The sequence below is a fragment of the Balaenoptera physalus genome (genome assembly GCF_965194825.1).
Source record: "Balaenoptera physalus genome assembly, chromosome: 3".
In the NCBI taxonomy this organism is placed as follows: Eukaryota; Metazoa; Chordata; class Mammalia; order Artiodactyla; family Balaenopteridae; genus Balaenoptera; species Balaenoptera physalus.
In genome coordinates, this window is record NC_138890.1 from 123,849,321 (window position 1) to 123,869,921 (window position 20,601).

At 38.3% G+C, this 20,601-nt stretch overlaps 1 long non-coding RNA gene across 1 annotated transcript; it reads right to left on the reverse strand.

Annotated features, from left to right (window-relative positions):
• Nucleotides 1-8,871: 8,871 nt before the first annotated feature.
• Nucleotides 8,872-20,115, reverse strand: LOC309658627. The gene is made up of 2 exons (XR_014262334.1): nt 14,472-20,115; nt 8,872-14,166 (listed from the first exon to the last, which is right to left on the reverse strand). It is a non-coding gene; the product is annotated as an uncharacterized lncRNA (long non-coding RNA).
• Between the last annotated feature and the right edge of the window lie 486 nt (nt 20,116-20,601).

Here is a 20,601-nt window from a genome sequence, read left to right on the forward strand (position 1 = left end):
AGTAGATAAATAAATAAATTTATTAAAAAAAAAAAAAAAAGTTTATGGGCCAGCTATTGTCATCAGGAAGAACCTATGTACACTAATGTCTTCCCATTCCATTCCTTCTAGTGTTTCCAATGCTTCTTATATTTAAGTATCACAAATATTCAGCAGTCTAAATTGTCTCATTCTTCAAGATGTGCCATTATGCTAATTATAACCTCTTCATAAATGATGAATAATTTTTCCATTTGGAAATTATTTTAGAGTCTGAAAGAAACTTTATTTGAACTCTCTGATTACTACTCCTAGACCACAAAGAGATTATTTTAGAATGATCAAAAAGAAAACATGCTAGTCCAAGAGTACAGAAATTAACAGCAGTCTCAGCTACAGAGATACTTAGCTACTTACAACTTGGTCTGCACCTTGGATTAGTCACTGTCTTCCTCTGGGCCTTAGTTTTCCCATAGGGGGTTGGACCCCTCCCTCTAAGCTTAATGTTGACTCCCACATGCTGTGGTTTCTATAAGTTCAAATGCAACTCTTACTAGAAAGAGTCAGAGAGCCTTTACCATGAATAATAAATAATGTTGGCTGGGAATAAAAAAATAAATCTTTTCTTTCTTTCTTTTTTCAAGTCACATAAGATATTTTGAAAATATATTGGGCATCTACTAGCCCACAGGCCCAGGGACTGGGTACTAACCAGTGGCTATAAGTAAAGCACTGTGTAGATGTGAGAGGAATTTAAAGTTGTATCAAGTATAAATTTGCTCTGAACTTTTGAATAATAAAGGTAAGTAACTAAAATATATAACAGAAAGTTAAAAAGAATTATCAGAGTTACACGGATAAGTTTCTATGGAAGGTAAAAGGGGGGCATATTACCTCCTTTGGGACCATGGACATGGTAAAAGAAGTCTCATGGATGGAGTCTTGTGAGCAGGCCTTCAAAGATAAGGAAGACTTGGCCACATACGGAAGAGTGTGAAGAGGAAGGTGATCCAGCAGATGGTCCACCATGAGCGAAGGCAAGGTGGTGGGCAAGTGCAAAACATAAACAGAGAAGAGTAAAACTTTCATCATGGCTGGCTGAAAGGCCCCTACAAGAGAGTAGTGGTAACTAACAGTGGAAAATAGTAGGGAATCTGCAATGCCGAGCAAAGGAGTTAAAGACTTTATTTTCTAAATTAAATCTTTTTGAGCAGGAGAATAAAAATGTTTGCCATCTCTCAGATTAATCTGGTGAATAGAAGCGGAATGTAAGGTGAATTGGACTGAGAAGATCCTGGGGATGAGGTCAATTAAGAACTACTTCAGTGCCCAACCAAGAACCAAAAGTGCCTGGATTAGCATCATTACAGGAAGAGGAGAGGGAGAGGGTGAGACACATGCAAAAACTAGTAATAATCATAATAGCTCATATCTATTGGGTATTTACTGTGTATCCTGCACTGTTCTGAGAATAAGTAAATAACTCATTTAATCCTCACAACAGGGCTATGAGGTAAGTTCTATTCTTTCACTTTTATAGATGCAGAAACTGAAGCACAGAAAGGTTCAAATTTGCCTATGGTCACTCATTAAGGGATTCAGCCTCTGGTTCCAGAACCCTGTTTCATAACCAATCTGGTACACTGCTTCCCTGAAGAATAAGAATGAAATAACGTGGTCATTGATTGATGATGGGAGGCAAGGAAGAAGGAAAACTCAGAGCTGATGGAGAGATTCCAAGCCTGGTTGCCAGGAAGATGGAGAAGCAACTGTCAAAAGATGGAGGAAGAAAGAGGCAGGGCAGTTTTGGAAAAAAGAGTATGAGTTTAGGGCTTGTTACTTTCAAATGGAAGCCATGAATTAAGGTACTGTATGTAATAACAAACAAACAGAGGCAAGGAATTTGAGGGAGAGTTGAGGTCAGTGACACTGACTCATAGAGGTGAAAGTCGATGCCATGACATTCCGCAAGTGGAGAGTGTGATAGGTCAGGTCCTGGTGGAACATTTAAATGGAAAAGAAGAGGAATTGAACAAGAGAATGGGTTAAAAACCAACATTGCCCATAGACAAAGGGAAAAAGCCTGGAGACCACATGCTATGAAATCTAAAGAAAAAGTGGCTCCAGGAAAGAAAAAAGGAAGATGTCAATGGAATTAGGGAGAATAGATCAATGTGTGAAGCCAGCTAGGAAGGCCCTTTCCAGTGAGTTTGATATTTCATAGTGATACCAAAAAGGCAACCTCATTTCTACAGGAACTTAACCTACGATCAAGGACACAGAGAAAGTCTGATTCGTCATTGAATGTAACTCATTCTAAAAAGCGGAAATGCACAAATCGTTACCTAGATTCTGATCCTTTCAGGGAGCCACTGCTTGTATATATAAAAAAGAGGTAGATAAATAAAATATGTAATAAGTAAAATAAACATTCCCAACTTACCTATAGCATTTGCTCAACTCTTCAAAAATACATACATTACTGAATGATCAACTCCACCATCAAATGGTAATCCCATGACCTCACTAACTGAAACAGGCTGTGGAGCTCTCAGCCCTGCCTGCCATTGCGTGCACTCTTGGCTCTCCAAATGAAATATGTGTGAAATTCATTTTTGAATTTAGTAAGGGAAAAGAGTTCCCAACCCCAGCCCCATTGTGTGACAGCTAATTTTGCCATGGGAAGGTGTGTGGCTTTATGCCAGGTGAGCCAAGGGTGTGGACTCAATAACTGTCTCCTCCCAAGTTTCCCTGACCAGTCAAGCTGACTCAGCCCTAGTCCTCTCAGCTTTCGGCCGCAAGACCTGACTCAAGCTGAACCAGTGATTAGGAATGATGTATCCTCAGAGAAGGACGCAGGACTGGAATCTATTTTAAAGGAATGTAGAACAATATTTACAACTCCAATTTTCCCTAATTCTCAGAGGTAATCCTAACAGTTGCGAGAACAGGCAGTGACACCCCATAACTACCTATCCGCAGCCTGTATTTATGCGGCTACCACACCATTTTCTTTTTTGCTTATTGTTTGGGTGTTAATAACAATGCTTAGGAAAACAATGACATAAGTGACATAAAATGCTGGAAGGAAGGAGAAATGTCAGTGATTAAAAGTCAAAGAGATTCATATTTAGAAGCCAAAACAATTGCCAGTTACATAATTCCAAAGAATGTGCCCTTGCTTTGGAGGCAGCCCACTTCACGATCAGTGCTTCTATTCCCCTGCAGCCCTCTTGTGTTGGTCTTCTAGCTGGCAGAATTCAGTGCAGGGAAGAGCATAGTTACCATTTGACAAAACATATTTAATTTCCAGTGGGGAAAATTAACGGTCTTTACAGCACTGCTCTTGATGTAAATATGTTGTATATTTAATACCAAACCATGTACTAATTTGCTTTAAATTGGCCTAATAATAATTATTGCTTAAAGTTACGGCAGTGAAACAGCTTCTGCTTTTTGAAAAGCTAATTTTGACAGCAGGTGCTTTTCATGCCACTGTAATTTTTCCTATAAAGATCATTATCACTTAATTGTAAATGGCAGCTGCTTTGAGGGTATTTCATGATGGTGGTTTGATTGATTGATGGATTTCCAATTTCACTATGATACCTACTCTAGTCTGTTGGATTTCTGAAAGGCATCATCAAAATTCTTAATACCAGCTCACATTCGTTCACTCTGTCACAAACTGTCAGCCATGAAGTAATGTGTTTTCTTTGTAAAACACAAAGACAGTTATCTTTTCCTGGTCAAGAAATTTAAAAATTAAATAAAACACTTGTGTGTGGCTTAAAATAATATGTTTCTTTAGCTTCTAACTCAACTAGATATGCTTTGAAGAAAACTAATTTAGATAAAGTGTTTTGTTTGAAGGACATTATTATATTTAAAGAGGAACAGGAGTTCTCTAGGTTTTAAGGAAACACATATGATGAAGGCAATGCATCTAAGACTTTTCATGTTTTAAAAAGTAATACGTATCTTCTTAGAAACCCAATTTTGTTATTTTCTTCAAACTGTATGATAAACGTAAAAGTGAGCCAATGTGGTTACTTATCCTTGAAACTCATGCAAACCTTAGGCCAAGATTCTGTAAATATGTGTCAATCTACATTTGTTTTCCATCAGAGAGAGGGATGTTGAATACATCAATCGCAGGGACACTCCGTCTTCTTTTGGAGCCTAACCCAACAGAGGAAGAACATATACAATTGCCTCTATCCCAGTCCTACTTCTTTTCTAACTTCTTAAAGATATACAGCTGCATGATCTTTGGCAAGTCCCTCAGCATCTCCATGCCATGACTGTCTCATCAGTAAAATGGTGCTGACAATATGATCTGGTTTTGTGCAAACCAAATGATAGAACCTACGTTAAATTCTTAGGAGAGTTACTGTCACATATGAAGCATTAAAATATTATAGGATATTTTATGTTCATTATTAAAGAGCTGCACATTTTTATTGAGCTCCTTCTCAGGGTCAGGCACTCTACTGAGTGACAGAATGAAATACAATCTCCCTCCTCTAAGGCTGACGTCAACAGCCTGCAGCCTGCAGCAGCATGTTTTTGCTTGGCCTCCAACCCAAGAATCAATTCTATATTTTCAAAGGGTTAAAAAGAAAAACAAATAATAATATGCAACAACGACTTGTAAGACCCTTGAATTCTAAAATATTTGTTACCTGGCCCTTTAGAGGATAAATTTGCCAAGTGCTGCTCTGGAAGGGCTCTCAGTCTTATGAGGGTGAATATTATTCTAGTGAATACTATGGTAAGAGTCCCACAAGGAACAGAAAGGTTCTGGTGAGGAAACACCAGGCTATTAATCTTGCCAGGGACAGTGGAGAGAACAACACAGAAGGCTTTACAGAGAGATTATATATGAACCAGGACGTATGGACTTGCAGAGTAGGTAAGATCTCATCAGCCTGAGAAGGGCAAGGATTATGCACAAAAACATGATCAAAACACTAGGATGCTGTATTCAGGAATTGTGGCTAATTGAGTGTAGTTAATTATAGGGTGTCTATATGTGTAGAAGGTGGGGTGGGGAAAGGAAGAATTAACAGCCAAAAATGATTGTGGAAAGAGTTATAATGTGAAGGGCCTTAGATGCTCTACTAAAGGTTAGAACTTTGATTTGAAGGTAAAAAGTTATCACCAAAGGTTTTTAAGCAGGAGAATGACAAAAATTAGACCAGAGATTCAGAACAATAATTCATGCAATAGTTTACAAAATTAATTGTAAAGAAACTCTGGCTTTGGGCCCAGATGGAATAACAGGAACCAGATTTAACCTTCTGCCTGAAACAACTGAAAAAACTAGACAAGATATATGAAACAAGGTTTTCAGACATTGGCAACAAGTAGTGCCAGACACTGACTCTTGAGAAGGGGGAAAAATTAACTGAGCCCTATGATTTCCCAGATTCCTGTGTGGAGAGAGGTTTTTGGCTTCAGCATCAGAGGGGGAAAATATAGTCCATAATGAGTAGAAAAAACAATCAACAGAAACAAAGTCAGAAATGACAAAGATTAAAGAATTGGCACACAAGTACATTAAAAGTTATAACTATATTCCAAATGTACAAATGTCAAAGTAATGTTTGAGCATGTTAAGTAGAGATTTAAAAGATATTTTTTCAACATCAAAATTGAACTCTAGAGACAAAACAAGTCTAAGATGAAAAATAAACTGGATAGGATTAACAGAAGATTAGATACTACGGGAAAAAAGTATCAATGAACCTGAAACACAGTAATAGAAATTATCCAAAATAACAGAGAGAAAAAAAGCACCCCCGTGCCCAAACTTAAGCGAGTATTAGTGAGCCACGGAGAACTCCAAGCTTCCTAATATGCGTGCATTGAGTCCCTGAAGGAAAGAAAAAAGAGGTTGTACAGAAAAAAATTTTTGAAGAAATAATGGACCAAATTCCCCAAAATGGATATAAACTATAAACCCACAGATTCAAGGAGATAAATGAACCCCAAGCATAAAAAACATGCACGTAATAACACCAAGGTTCACCATAGTCTGGTTGGTTAAAAACCAGTGATAAATAGAAAATCATAAATGAAGTTGGGGTTGAGGGGAGACATTACATACAGAGAAATAAAGATAACAACAGCAGGGTTTTTACTGGAGGTTATGTAAGGCAGAAGTCATTGAGCAACATCTTTAAAACACTAAAAGAAAAGACAAACTGTCAACTTAGAATTTTATACCCAGATAAAATTTCTTTTCAAAACCAGATTAAATACAGACTTATTCATAACATAGAAAAGCTGAAGGATTCATAGACCTGTACTACAAAAAAAAAAAAAAAAATTGAAAGAAGGTCCTTTGGGCAGAAGAAAAGTAATACCAGATGGAAATCTGGATCTACCAAAAGAATGAAGAGCACTGGAAATAAATTTTTTTCAATTTTTAAAACATATTTAGGGACTTCCCTGGTGGCGCAGTGGTTAAGAATCTACCTGCCAAAGCAGGGGACAAGGGTTCGAGCCCTGATCTGGGAAGATCCCACATGCCACGGAGCAACTAAGCCCATGCGCCACAACTACTGAGCCTGCATCTAGAGCCCATGAGCCACAACTACTGAGCCTGCATGCTGCAACTACTGAAGCCCGTGAGCCTAGAGCCCGTGCTCCGCAACAAGAGAAGCCTCCACAGGGAGAAGCCCGCACACCACAATGAAGAGTAGTCCCAGCTAGCCACAACCAGAGAAAGCCTGAGCACACCAACAGAGACCCAACGCAGCCAAAAATTAAATAAATAAATAATTTTATTTTAAAAAAACGTGTTTAAAAGAAAATTGACTAAGGCAAAAGCAATGACAATGTATTGCAGGGTTTATAACATACACAGAAATAAAATGTATGAAAACAATAGCAAATTAGAAATAGAGAATTCTTTGACCTGAATAAAGACAGCTATGCAAAACCTACAGCTAATATTGTATTTTTTTTACAAAATAATTGCTTTACAATGGTGTGCTAACATTGTATTTAACAATCAAAGACTGGCATCAAGAACAAGGCAAAGATGTTCTTTCTCACCCCTTGTATTCAACACTGTACTGGAACTTCCAGCAAGGGCAATAAAGCAAGATAAAGATACAAAAGGCCCACTACTGGGCATATACCCAGAGAAAACCATAATTCAAAAAGACACATGCACTCCAATGTTCATTGCAGCACTATTTACAATAGCCAGGTCATGGAAGCAACCTAAATGTCCATCAACAGATGAATGGATAAAGAAGATTTGTTACATATATACAATGGAATATTACTCAGCCATAAAAAGGAAGGAAATTGGGTCATTTGTTGAGACGTGGATGAATCTAGAGACTGTCATACAGAGTGAAGTAAGTCAGAAAGAGAAAAACAAATATCGTATATTAACGCATATATGTGGAACCTAGAAAAATGGTACAGATGAACCGGTTTGCAGGGCAGAAATAGAGACACAGATGCAGAGAACAAACATATGGACACCAAGGTGGGGAAGTGGCAGGGGGGTGGTGAGATGAATTGGGAGATTGGGATTGACATGTATACACTGATGTGTATAAAATGGATGACTAATAAGAACCTGCTGTATAAAAAAATAAATAAAATAAAATTCAAAAAAAAATCTGTGGGGGGGGGAAAGAAACAAAAGGAATCCTAATTAGAAAGGAAGAAATAATTATGCTAAGTGAAAGAAGTTAGAAAAAGAGAGGACATTCCACTTATATCAAACTCTAGGAAATGTAAACGTCTATAATAACAGAAAGCAGATCAATGACTAGAAATATATTTATGTCGGGAGGGGAGGGAGGGGTAGATTACAGGGAAACACATGGAATGTTTTGAGGATGAATGTATGTTCATTATCTTTAAGCAGTGATGGTTTCAAAAGTCCTCAAATTGTATATTTTAAATATGTGCATTTATTGTCTGTCAATAATATCTCAGTAAATCTGAAAAAAAAATAATGACGTTCATAATAATGAGATACAGAGGCAAGGATTTATCTAGGAGATAATGACAGTAGACAAGTGGAGAAATGACTAAGATAAGAACTAGAGAGGTGACTTTGGGAGGGAAGAGAATAAATGAATATGAGGTATCCTTCTGAGGTTGAATGGACAATTGAGTAACTTGGTGTATGGTGTAACTATCAACAGCATTAAGGAAGACAGAAGGAGCATCTGGTTTAAAGACAAAGGTAATGATTTGAGTCCTAAACATGTCCTATGGGGGATCGAATTACAAACTGAAGAAACAGTTGCATATATAGTACTTGGTTTCAGGAAAGAGGTCTTGGTTAGAGATATAGATTTGGGAATCATAAGCATATACAGTAGAAAATTGAGGCCATGGGAGTGTGTGAGAATGCCCAAGGAGAGTCCTTAGGTTAAGAAAGAAGTGACAAAGTGGAGCCTTGGGGAATACCAATATTAAGGGAGGAACAACAGGCTTTGTTCTCTGAGAGTCTCAGTCGTCTTTGTATTATCTTATACTCTAGTGTGAATTTACTAATCAGGTCAGATGAAAATAAACCAGCATCTTCAGCAACGAGAGATGCATTTCTCTCCAGGAACTAAGATGTTGAGCTAATGAGGTGACTGATGGTGGGACCCCTGGATAAGCTCATGATGGGGCTGGTCACCAGAAAGGCCAAGTGGCTAGAGGGTTGGAAGTTTCAGCCCTAGCCACCAACCTCCAGAACAGGATGTGGGGCTGGACACCAAGCTCTACAAGAACTCTTGAATGATGAGATTTGATGAACTTCTGAGTGGTGAATACAGCAAGGGGCTGGAAGGGTGGTATGCCCAGAAGGGGAAGGAAGCTCTGTGAACCTCTCCTCCCATACCTTGACCTATGTATCTCTTCTACTTGTCTGTTCCTGAATTGTACCCTTTATAACCAACCCATAAAAGTAAGTAAATCACTTTCCAGAGTTCTGTTAGCCATTTTAGCAGATTATTGAACCTGAGGAGAGGGTTGTGGGAACCCCAGTTTATAGCCATTTGGTCAAAGGCTTGCCCTTGCCACCTAAAGTAGAGGCAGTCCTGTGGTACTGAGCCTTTAACCTGCGGGGGGCGTCTGTGCTAAACCCCAGTAGTTTGTGTCAGAATTGAGCTGAATTGTAAGACCCAGTTGGCATCTGGGGCTTTGGAGAATTCTTTGGTTTCAGGAAAGACCCACCACACGTTTGGTATCAGAGGTGTTGTGAGTAGAAACAGATCATGATACACACCAAGCTAGATTCTACGTCAGGGCTTGGCAACTACAGCCCAAAGGCCAAATCTGGTCTATGGCATTTTTTTGTTGTTGCTGTTAAATAAAGCTGTATTGGAATATAGCTTTGGGCATTCACGTATGTACTGTCAATAGCTGTTTTTGTTCTGCAACAGTAGAGGTGAGTACTTGTGGCAAAGATCATATGGCCATAAATCCTAAAATATTTATCATCTGGCCCTTTACATAAAAAAGGGTTTCTGACCCTGCTCTACCTTTGTCTTCCTACAACTCTCTAGGCTCTGCTCTCTTCCATGTATTGACTCCATGCTCAGACCTTGACTCTTTGACTTGGGGGTCAAAAGGTAGATATTCCAGGTATCATATCCAAGTCTGACAATATTCTCAGGCAGAAAGAAAGCCATAGTTTTCTTATATCTTTATTATGAACAAGGAAGCTTTTCCTGGAAGTCCACAGAATACTATCATTCATGTGGTATTGCCCTAAAACATATCACAAGCCAATATCTGAATCAATCACTGGCAAGCAGATTAGAACTGCCACCATTGGATTAGACCAATCAGAATCCACTCTCTGGGACTGGGGATGGGTCAGCGTATGACTATGGAGAAGAGGGTGAATGTCTAAACTAAATCAGGACTCATTTAGGACAGAGGATGGTAAGGAGAATGACTGTTGGCTACTACCAAGGGGATGAGTAATAGGCAAAGTAAAGGAACTGAGCTTGATCTGGATATCCACAGGGGAAAATACTAACAAGAAAGATATAGGAGCACATGAAGAAGATTCCAGAGAGGAACTAGTGAGGGAACACATGCCACCCGTTTTGAGTTTTCTACAACTAGCCCTGCCAATATCCAAAGCAATAAATGCCTTATTGTTCAATGGCTCTACTATTAAAAAAAAAAAAAGTAAGTTATATATTTTGTTGAAGAAGAAAAAAAACAAGAATGCAGTTCTTCTGAGGAAAACTCTCTGGAGTAAGTCTGACAATTTGTGCTTAATAACTACGTGACACATATTTAATGCAATCATCAATGCAGATCCGAATGACTTCTGAAGACTATTGTTAGAAAAGGATTCATAAGGTATGCTTCCCAACCACAACTAATCAATAAATAATTGTTACATACAATACATTAAAACATGAAATTATAATAGCACAAACAATTAAGATATGTAGCTCATGCTTTCACTTCCATAGGAATACTTTTCATCATTTTAGTATGGGAAAATAGTTTTTAAACATTTCCTATGTATAGCTCCTCTCTGATACATGAGAGTACATGGCAAGTGGTTTAAGTCTGCGGTCCCCAACCTTTTTGGCACCAGGGACCGGTTTCATGGAAGCCAATTTTTCCACGGACCAGGAGTGGGGTGGGGGGTTGGTTTCAGGATGAGTCAAACGCATTACATTTATTGTGCATTTATTTCTATTATTATTACATTGTAATAGATAATGAAATAATTATACAACTCACCATAATGCTGACAGGAGGCGGAGCTCAGGCGGTAATGCGAGCGATGGAGAGCAGCTATAAATACAGATGAAGCTTCACTCGCTCGCCCACCACTTACCTCCTGCTATGCGGCCCGGTTCCTAACAGGCCACGGACCGGTACCGGTCCCTGGCCCAGGGACTGGGGACTCCTGGTTTAAGTAAAGGCAAGTAGGGACAGACTGCAGTATATTCTTTCAGCTGAACAATTTTATGGGTTCTGACTTTCAATAACATGTACATTTCATACGACCCATTGAGCACTCAAACATACATTGTTCTATCTTATAAATGGTTTCACTAAATTACAAGTTTCATTACAAAATGTATCCCCTCACTGCCCCCTGCCCAGGATAGCTATTTTATTTCCTCCTGATAAACCTTGCCAATAATAGGTGCTCAGCATAAAGCACTCTACTTTTTCAGCAATCCAGTTTTTAAAATATTTGCATTCAAAAATTCCACTTGTAAACTTGAAATTGAAAGTCGAGTCAACTTTTTCCCCTTAAAAGAAATGTGAAAAATAGTAGTTAGGTATCTAGAGTCGTCCATGAAAGGTTATTTAACAAATAATGCAGCTAATACCGTTTACCTTTACAATGAAAAGCAGTAGAAAACACACTAATAGAAGGCTGCAATGATTGCTTTAGAAGATCATGATTTCAAATCATAAAGAGTGCCCTTGAAAAGTAAAAATATTCAGTAGTCATCATGGCAGGGAGTACCTCCACAATTAAAAGCATTACAACTAGAAAACATTGACTCCAGCCCAAAATGCCACCCCATTTCACAGTCACTAGCATCCAAAAACTTCTTTATCTGGTTTTTTGTGTGTCAGCACATGCTAAAAAATTACACCAACACGTCAGCAGTCTTCTAAAAAACAGTGATACAGTGATACCAGTTTAAATAAACAATATTTTCATTTTGTTTGACTCATTTGCCACCAAAACAAAAACAAAGTTTACATGCCGGTTGCATTGGAGAAAGGGAAAGATGGCATGGTGGGGAATGGAGCAATATTCAGAACATCATACAATTTGCCAATCAATGAGGACAATATTTTTCAAAGCACTGGTACACCACTTAAAATATTCAAGTATAAATACTCGAGTTTACACTGGTCTTATTTCTAAAATCTTTTGTTAAAAGGGATTTCTCTAAAACTTAGGATCCAGCCCCATAACCATCCGAATAATGTTTCTCTTCTCTTTGCATAGATACCTATTACAGTTACAGAAATGGTTTCAATACTCCATCCTGTGCCTCTGTTTAGCAACTCAAACCTAATTCTTAGAGTAAAATTCAAGTCATCATGCTTGCTGGCTCCCTACAGCTTGTTTTATAATTAGCATAATTAGTCAAAGGTAGCTAAGTGGGGAAATCATATCATTTGTTTCCCAGGAACATAACCTGGGATGCCTCACCAATGTTTTTCATTAATGGAGAGAGCAGAGGTTGTGCAAATGATAAGCAATGTTTCTTTTGCAGGCCTATCTTTACCAAGTTATTCTTGCAACTGTATAAAAATATTTAGTATTTATTAAGTGCCAAACGTCCTGCATATACACTACATGTGATGAGAATCTGGCAATTCCAAAGTTATTTGGAAAATAACTAAAATGAGGATAAAGTAATATCTACAATGTAATTATTATATTAAGTGAGATAAATCTTAAAAGAGGAAGGTGACTAACACAAGTGGTCAGTAAAAATTACATGTATGTATACATGTGTGCAGTAGGTTGGTGATAAACGTTTAACAACTAGCTGGGGAGAGGGCCGCCTGATTTGTAACATGTGCTCATTTCCATGGTGTACATACTCTCTCATCACAGCTGATTTCAAGCTACCAACATGATTTCACTAACCAGGGAGCTTGGAAGAGATGGGCACAACCAGAGCACCGTTGTGTTTATGTGGACATTAGGAAAAGAGAAAACAAAAACTAGAGTGAGTGAAAGAAAAAATGTCAGGGCTTCAAGTTTCCTAAGAAGTGTGGTATGAGAGAGATAACCTCTCAAATAAATGTAGGATAAGTCCTATGAGTGAAAAATAAAGGGATTAACGAGAGACTGTAACAGAGAGACCTGGTTAAAGAAAATTTTTGAAGTGGTGACTTTTAGGCTGATTACTAAAGAATTAGTAGGTATTGCCAGGCAAAGTTGGGGGATGGTGCTCCAGGAAATGGAATTCAAGGTCAATGAGATGGGGAAAGCCTCTTTCAAGAACTAGGAAGGGGGGACTTCCCTGGTGGCGCAATGGTTAAGAACCCGCCTGCCAATGCAGGAGACACGGGTTTGAGCCCTGGTCCCGGAGGATCCCACATGCCGCAGAGTAACTAAGCCCGTGCACCACAACTACTGAGCCTGCGCTCTGAGAAGCCCACGCACCACAACAAAGAGTAGCACCCGCTCTCCGCAACTAGAGAAAGCCCACACGCAGCAATGAAGACCCAACACAGCCAAAGAATAAATCAATAAATAATTAAAAAAAAAAAAAAAAGAACTAGGAAGGGATTTTCCTGTGATATTCACTGTGGGAATCTGGTCGAGATCCCAGAGCCACATGAGTGAATGCTGACAGCCAGAGCCTTTTTGGCTGTTTATGGGCCCTGGATCTGGCCTTGACTCCTGTCACTGGCCTGCCCTGCTGGGCTTAACTGCAGCTAGCTCCTCCAGCTGTGCACCTGCACCTGGCTGGCCTAACTCTCCTCACCAGCCTTCAGTGCCGTGCAAACAACAGTGGTGAGACCTACAGCCACAGAAGTGCACACTGACAGCTAGGGCTCCTGCAGCCCCAAGTCCACCTGGAGTTGGCCCCAGCCCTTGCTGCTGGCCCTGGCCCTTGCCACCATATGTATATCTGCAACGGGCCCCTGCCACTACTCAGGCACCTGCTTTCCCTCTAAGATCAGGAACAGGAGAAGGGAGTCCAATCTCAACACTCCTTTTCAATATAGTACTGGAAGTCCTAGCCAGAGCAATCAGAAACAGAAATCAGAAAAGGCTTCCAAATTGGAAAGGAAGAAATAAAATTGTGTCTGTTTGCTGATGATCTTGCATATAGAAAATTATAAAGATCCACAAAGTGTTAGAAATAATAAACAAATTCAGTGAAGTTTCAGGATACAAAATTAACATACAAAAATCAGTTGTGTTTCTATACACTAACAATGAACTATCTGAAAAAGAAATTTAAAAACCAATACTATTTACAATAGCATCAAAAACAATAAAATAATTAGGAATAAATTTAACCAAGAAAATGAATGATATATATAACAAATCTATAAGACATTGATGAAAGAAACTAAAGAAGACACAAATAAATGGAAAGATATTCAGTGTTAATGGACAGGAGTTAGTATTGTTAAAATTGTCACACTACCCAAAGCCATCAATGCAGCCTCTATTAAAATTCCATTGGGCTTCCCTGGTGGCACAGTGGTTGAGAATCTGGCTGCCAATGCAGGGGACACAGGTTCGAGCCCTGGTCTGGGAAGATCCCACGTGCCGCGGAGCAAATGGGCCCGTGAGCCACAGCTACTGAGCCTGCACGTCTGGAGCCTGTGCTCCACAACAAGAGGCCGCGACAGTGAGAGGCCCGCGCACCGCGATGAAGAGTGGCCCCTGCTTGCCGCAACTAGAGAAAGCCCTCGCACAGAAACGAAGACCCAACACACCCAAAAATAAATAAATTAATTAATTAATCAAAAAAAAATATTCCATTGACATTTTTTACAGAAATACAAAAAACAATCCTAAAATTTGTATGGACCACAAAAGACCCCAAATAGTCAAAGCAATCTTGAAAAAGAAGAACAAAACTGGAGGCATCACATTTCCTGGTCTCAAACTATATTATGAAGATATAGTACAGCACTGGCATAAAAACAGACACATAGATCAATGGAACAGAATTGAGAGCCCAGAAATAAGCCCATGCATATATGATCAACTAATATTTGACAAGGGAGCCAAGAATACTCAATGGGGAAAAGATAGTCTCTTCAATAAATGGTGCTGAGAAAATGGATATTCAACATGCAAAAGAATGAAATTGAACCACTATCTTACACCATTCACAAACATAATCTCAAAATGGATTATGGACCTACACATAAGACCTGAGACCATAAAGCTCCTAGAAGAAAACATACAGGTAAAGCTCCTAGACATTGGTATTGACAATGATTTTCTTGGTTATGATACCAAAAGCACAAGCAGCAAAACCAAAAATCAACAAATGGGATGAAGAAAACCAGAAAGCTCTGCTCAGCAAATGAAACAATCAACAAAATGAAAAAGCAACTTAGGGAATGGGAGTAAATATCTGAAAACCATATAGCTGATAAGGTGTTAATATCCAAAATATATAAAGAACTCATATAACTCTATAGGAAAAAATAATAATCTGATTTAAAAATGGACAAAGGACATTTTTCCAAAGAAGACATACAGATGGTCAAGTACATGGAAAGGTACTCAACATCACTAATGATCAGGGGAATGCACAAAACCACAATGATGTATCACCTCACAGCTGTAAGAATGGCCATCCTCAAAAATACAAGACAAACGACTATTGTCATTATTTGCCATTAAATAAAATTATCTTTTAAATATTCACAAATACTGGTGAGAATGTGGAGAAAAGGGAAACCTAATACACTGTTGGTGGGAATGTAAATTTGTACAGCCACTATGGAAAACAGTATGTAGGTTCCTCAGTTAAAAATAGGACTATCATAAAACAGCAAACCCACTTCTGGGTATATAACCAATGGAAATTAAACCATTATCTCAAAAAGATATCTGCTCTCCAGTGTTCATTGCAGCATTATTCACAACAGCCAAGGCAAACAACTTAAGTATCCATAGACAGAAGAATGGATAAAGAAAATGTGAGAGATATATATCTCACTTTTATGTTTGTATATATACAATACATATTATTCAGCCATAAAAAAAGGAAATCCTACCATTTGTATCAACATGAATGGACCTTGAAGGCATTACGCTAAGTAAAATAAGTCAAACAGAGGAACACAAATACTGCACGATCTCATTTAAATGTGGAATCTTAAAACATTAAACTCATAGAAACAGAAAGTAGATTGAGAGTACCAGGGACTGGGGGCGGGGTGGGGGGGAATATATGGGGAGATGTTAGTCATAGGGTACAGACTTTCAATTATAAGATGAATAAATCCCAGGGATTTATTTAATGTATAGCATGGTGACTATAGTTAACAATACTGTATTGTATACTTCAAAGCTGCTGTGAGGGAAGATCTTAAGTGTTCTAACTATAACAACCACCAAAAAAAATATAATAATTACGTGATGTGAAGGATGTGTTATCTAACCTTATTGTGGGAAACATTTCACAATATATATAATTACCAAATCATCACATTGTACACCTTAAATGTACACGTTATATGTCAATTATATCTCAAGTAAGCTGGGGGGAAACTTTAACAACAAAAACAAAAAAAGAAAAAGAACTTATTCTGAACAAAGAAGAAGCACAACATGAGGCCAGAGAATTGGGCAGGGTCAGATCCCACAGTTCCCTGTGCACCAGTCATGTTGAAGAGTTGGTGTTTTATTCTAAGTTTAACAAAAAGTCATTGCGAGTTTCAAATAATGGAGTAAAATGCAATTTAAAGTGTAAAACGTCAATCTGGATGCAGTATGGAAAAAGGATTGTAAGAGGACAAAAGTATGAAAGTTGAAGAGTTATTAGGAAGATGAAGAAAAATTAGGAAGCTCAACGCAGGAAGCTGTGAAAGTACTTGCAGGAGAAATGTGACTTTGAGTTGATACAGGATAGGGAAGGCAAAGATGGAGAGTTAGAGATTCGAAACACACTGGGAGAAGGAGTCATCAAGATGTGTGGGTAGTGAAACAGACGCAGAAGTCAAAGATGACTTCCAGTTTCTAGCTCATACTAGTGGGTTGATAGAAGCACCATACACTGAGAGGAGAAAAACTGAGGAAGAGCACGTTTGGGAAAAAGACTGTTTGAGATGTCAATGGTATATCAAAGTGAATTGTAGAATATCCTTTCGAATATGTGGTTCTGATCTTTATGTGAGTTTAAGATTGAAATTTTGGCTTTGTCTGTATATAGCTGGAATTTAAACCCACAGATGAAGATGCGTAGAAGAAGAGTGTAGAGTAAGACCAGGAAAGAGCCCAGGACAATTACTGGCTGGTAAGGGAAAGAGACATCTTCAAAGGAACCTGAGAAAGAGCCATCAGAGGAGAAGGAAAAATTCAAAAGAACATGGTGTCATGAAAACCAAGAGAGAAAATTTTTCAAAGAGAGGGAATAGTTAACCACTAAGAGGTCATTTAAGATGAGTAAAATATAAGTCCATTGGATTTAGCAATTTGGGAAGTCATTGGTAACGTTAATGAAAATTATTTCTGGGGAGGGACTGAGGTAAAATCCAGGCATCAGTGGCTCAGGCAGAAAATGATTCTACCACATGATTCCTCTGATTTTGAATGTAAATTCATGCCACTACGATGGCCTGGATTGCTTAAGGATTTACTCAGTTACATGATTCAAAGGCCTGTGTGTGATACCCATTATAAAGACATAGGAATTCACCTTCTTGGAGCAAGCTGAAAAATTCACAAATTCTGCAGAGAAGAAGCAACTAAAAATTTCCACAGAGTGCAGAAGTAAATAATGAATGATTTTTGAAAACATGTCCTGTAGCCTTCTCAGGGCTCCTTTCACAATGGGCGATATGTGCATGTAAGAGTTCGATGGAGGAAAGAAGTCAGCTAAAAAATAAGATGGCATTGACTTCCCTGTCCAGTGCAGCAGTGCTAGAAAACACTGGATCTAAATTAGTGTAAGAAAGATACAGGGTTTCTTGTTTGCTGGTTTCGGGGTGGTGATGATGGGTTTTGATGTTTTGTTATTATTCTCATTATTTGCTATTAAATAAAATGATGTTTGAAACTAAGTCCATCTATAACTGTGGCATAGAAAAATGTACCGTTTTCATTTCAAAGCGTTAAGTGTCAAATTTCTAGGCAAACATTTTAAAAGAGATATATGCTATATTCCCAAATTCTTCACACTGAAAAGAGAAAAGTTAAATAAATTGTGATTCTTTCCTCAGAGCAAATGATTTGAATTCTACCATGACTAAGAACCACGATTGGTCAACTTCAGGCATTCCTGCTCTGGTTTCTTTAAAAGACCATTTGGCAGACTGAATTATTTCTTCTTGAGTTTAAATATTTGCTTAAAATAGATATTTCATAAGTCTGTTTTCTTTACAGCTGAATGTACAACTGTAAATTAAAAATCTTTAAGCAACTAGGAAGATAAAAGATTCTCTTACTCGATTTAAATAAATCTTTTTCAAATAAAAATGTGTATTAGCAGCCCAAATTATACATTTTTTCACATTGTGCAGTACATGTAGAACCTACTTATACTACCATTATCAGGGAAATTTAAAGTTGAAATTTAGAAGTTGAGAAAAAACTTAGAGTCCCTCTTAGTCAACTAACAATCACAGAAGATGAACATATCTGCATAACATTTTTTAATGAAATCTGTACAATGTTGAATTTCATATTTCTAACCAGACACATATAACAAATATCAGAAATGACCTTTTGTCATTTTGGAAAAAAACTAGAATTTGAATGTTGCATTGTGGAAATTTCTCTTCTGGGAATACAAGAGTTCTAAGGTATAGTCCCATCTTTAATGTACATATTAACCAGATGTGAAAAGAGAATAGATAAGTGAGTGGGGGCAAAGGGGAAGATCAGTCAAGCAATCTTTGCTACAATCCAGGCATGAGGGGAGTAGGGTTAAGTTCTGGGGTACTGGTGGTGGGAAATAACAAATGAGAAGCGGGGAAGGATGTAGAGTGAAAGAGCCAATGGGATAGTCCCAGGTGACTGCTACATATGTTAGGGATGGGAGGGAAAGGAAGACATAAAGGCAGACTGAAGTTTTCAGCTGCAGTGAGAATAGGGGTGCATTGAAAGAAATATGGAAACCTAGAGTGGGACTTAAGAGAAAGTAGAGCTTTCTCTTAAGCAGAGCTCAGTTTTAGATGTACTGACTGAAATGAAGTAAGGGTAGGACCACCACATTATCAGGAAGAGAGAGATATGGGACTGGAGCTCAGGAGAGAAGTCGGGCCCAGAGAAGCAGATTTGTAAGTCATCTGTGTAAACGTGATGGTCGCATCAGAAATAGACGAGCAGTGTGAGGGCAGGAATGAAGAGGAAGGAGAGCAAAGGTGTCCTCCCGATGCCCCTGAGGAAACCCTAATTTAATGGGCAGCAAATGGAAGTCAGTTGGACATATGTACCCCTTGTCAAAGGAGTATAGTTTCACTTAGTCTTTCCAATACAGATTAAAATATTTAAATCTCATAACTCTATATTAAAAAGCAGCTACAAGCATATTCTACCAGTAGAACTTTAAAAATAAAGGAGAAAAAATGAAAATAAATGAGACAAATTTTATTTAATTGCAAAATAAAATTTGAAAGTAATATCAGTAAATTAAAAAGTAAATTTTATAAAATCTTAAAGTTTTGAAATAAGTGGGGAAAACAGGGATCTTTTTTAAAGAGTTCTCACTGTCTTTTGATTTCTATTATCCAGAATACAATTTGTTGAATCTGAATATGAGACTCTCTATGCTGACCATTTTCTCTTTCTAGAAATATTAGTTTTCCCATTTAAGAAAACATTTAAGAGATTCTAAAATTAATTCCGTATTTTAAAAGGCTTACTAAGTAGTATGGCCTGGGTGTGTGTGTGTGCATGTGTGTGTGTGTGCTGTGTGTGTGTGTGTGTGTGTGTGTGTGTGTGTGTGAAGTACTTTAACCCCTTGAGACTGTTCGGTCAGCCACAGGAAGGACTGAGAATCATTCATGGGGTAATTTCCCATGTAGCTCACAGTGGGAGAAGCAGTAAGGGTAAAAGCCACAGCCCTCCTCCCACTGCTTTCCCTAACCTAACCTAAACTAGGTTTACTTTATCCTCAAGACTTTATCTATAATTAAAAGAACTAAAATTGAATAAATATATCGTTTTCCTTTTGCAAAGTGAAGACAGAAAATTCACCAGTTGTTAGCGTTTCTTCTTCTGATTTCAAAAATCAAAAAATGTGATGCAGCAAAACAAAGGTAGAATGTTTACTAAAATGAGGTAGAAAAGAAGTAGAATGAGTAAACTTAAATACAGCTGGCAACCTTGGATTACTTCTTCAAGGAGGTAGGATATATGCTCACAATGCCAGATAGAGTTGATAGGCTATTTCTCTCCCGCCATCTATCTAAATGCAAAATGTTCAAGTGCCCCATCCAAACAGATGTGCCAGGGCCTTCTGGAGCAGGCAAGTCCAACGAGCTGGGAGAAAGGAAACGCAAACTGTCTGGAAGGAAGAAGTGCAGATTTAAAAAAAGGAAAAAGAATTCTTTCTAGGTGGTTGAAACTTTCAGCATTTGCTGGCTGAGCCGTGGCACACTCAACCCCACTCTCTAGTGCTGTCCAGTTCTGGCTGCCTGCCACTGCTGGGAGTTATAGATATGTAACCTCAGGAGGTATCCTGCCATCTTCCCCTTGTTGGTCATTCATCCCAGCTAACTCACATTCACATGGTATTAATATATGGGGAAACAGAGCTGACGGTGAATATTTCAGAGCACCCAAAATGCACTGTGGGTGTCATTTATCTTAACACAGAGCAAAAGCTGTATCAATGTAACAACTCACATGGTGAGCTTATCAGTGTGCAAATGTCATCCCTCAAAGTAGCCCTCTCTGGGACCCCATTTAAATTTTCAATCCTGATTGCTCTA